Here is a 2,228-nt window from a genome sequence, read left to right as displayed (position 1 = left end):
TGCTGGAATTGCAGGGGCCGCATGGGGAAACCGCGCAGATGCTGTAAGAGGGGTGGAGCTTGGAGGTGGGGCATGAGTGAAGCAGAGAGGGTGGGGGAGTGGCGTGAAACCTGTTTTTCTTCAAATTTTCAGTCGAAGTCTGCTCTCTTCTCAATGTTTCAGACTGCAGCTTTAATGCTGTACTCCATGCTTAAAAACTCAAACAGGCAATATGGAGTGATAACCGAGGTTTTAGGGATGTCCTCAACTCTATAGTTCATGTTCTTGTTCTCAGGGGGCAGTGGTGAGCGTGGTTTTTTAGCGCTTCCTATTTTTCCTGTTTTCCTAAACATGTTCTGCCTCCCAACTACTGAGCTTACCTGTTCCCATCTTAACTTTCTACTTGAACTTTCTGTGGACACCTGTAGCCCTGGACCTGCCTGTTCCTGTTCTCATCGTTATCCCTAACTGGGCTTCGGACTCCTGGACCTCTTAGCAACAGCAACTGTTCTAATATTTTTCTCTGACCTGGCTCTGACTCATGCTTGTCACCTGGGACGGCAGCATTGGGGACAGTCTGGGCAATGCCTGCTGGATCTAGTTGGCAGCCCTCCGCCTGGATCCTACAGCGTTAAAGGGAGATATACTGAACTGATAAACCAGAGTTTCCAGTGATGTGCAGTGCCCCGCCAAGCTGCTGCAGATCCATCTGTTATCTAAAATAATCGCTTTTATTATCCCACTGTCTGTCTCGCATGAATACTGGGTCCTTCTGTCCGCTTTAATGACAGCTTAGGTTTGGTTTAGAAGCTGTTAGAAGAGATGGTCTAAGACAGTTAAGGGTTGGAGTTTAGTTAGGGTTAGCAGGAAAAAAGCAAGTCTAGATAAAAAAAACTGATAAAAGTAGTTATCAAAACAAATAAAACCGATGAACCACAATCTTTAACTAATAATACCTCAGTTAAGAGTTTAATTTTAACGGTAAAACGCAGCTCTAACTTTTTAAGTTTGACTTAAAAGAGCTCAGGCTCCCAGCACTCTGACAGGAGTTTGTTCCAGATAAGTGGAGTATAGGAACTAAATGCTGCTTCTCCATTGTTGTGACACAAACACTGCTGGGATAATTACAGTCTGACCAACAAATGACTGTCAAGCGGGCCTTTAAGATGGACACACGTATACCACCAGCTTCAACAGGCTCAGATGACAATAATGCGAGCAGACCAAACCCGCAGGCGTTATGCCTGTAAACTGCATCAGCTGGAGGAAAAACGTTGATGCAGGCAGGACTACTCACCACTGTCATACCTCTTTAAAACCAGTGTGCTAAATGCTAACCTTTCTCTTTTTCCCTGCGCTCAATGCCTGTTAGGTGAGGAAATTCAATGTGGTATCTTTTTGGAAGTCAGTCTAGGCCAAGGTACAAGTATGCATCTGTTCCAATTGACCCATATTTATGCTGCATGCTCCTGTTCTCCCAGAGTCCACTCTTTCCTGTGTTCTTGTCAAGAACGTACTTGGCAAGAATAAGTATGTTCTCGGGGAGATAAACATGTCCACTTCTGTTTCAACTCTGAGCTGTGTAACATAAGGAAGTACCCACATGACACAACCATTGTGGGGTACATCAGGGACAACAGAGAGGAGGAGTACAGGAGTCTGGCGGGGGACTTTGCCACCTGGTGCCACACCAACCACCTAGAGCTCAACATCTCCAAGACAAAGGAGCTGGTCATAGACCTTGGAAAGAATGGACCAAAGACTAAGCCGGTACCAGTGTTGGGGAGTAACGGATTACATGTAACAACGTTACGTAATTTAATTACAAAAACAGAGTAACTGTAATTCGTAACAGTTACAATGAGAAAATATGTAATTCAGTTACAGTTACTTCCGAAAATATTAAGAATTACAAATTCAGTTACATTTAAAAAAAAATATAAAGTAAAACCTTTGCGAAATATGTACAGTGAACCCTCGCTATAACGCGGTTCACTTTTCACGGTCTCGCTGCTTCACGGATTTGCATCATGCATTCTTAAACTTTATTGTCGAACATAATCAATGGTGGCATGTCGGTTTATAGGGATCTTTTGGCCCAGAAGAAAAAAGAGCGACAACAACTACCGATAACTATGTTCTTCTCTCCAAAAAACACACCTGCACTGCTATATTATTATACTATATTATTTTACAGTACAATATAGTAGTTATTTGTAAAAAAAAAAAAAAAAAAACAGACAACAGCA

The sequence above is a fragment of the Cyprinodon variegatus genome, unplaced genomic scaffold (assembly GCF_000732505.1).
Source record: "Cyprinodon variegatus isolate N-32 unplaced genomic scaffold, C_variegatus-1.0 Scaffold1421, whole genome shotgun sequence".
NCBI classification, from domain to species: domain Eukaryota; kingdom Metazoa; phylum Chordata; class Actinopteri; order Cyprinodontiformes; family Cyprinodontidae; genus Cyprinodon; species Cyprinodon variegatus.
This window is presented reverse-complemented; position numbering follows the sequence as displayed.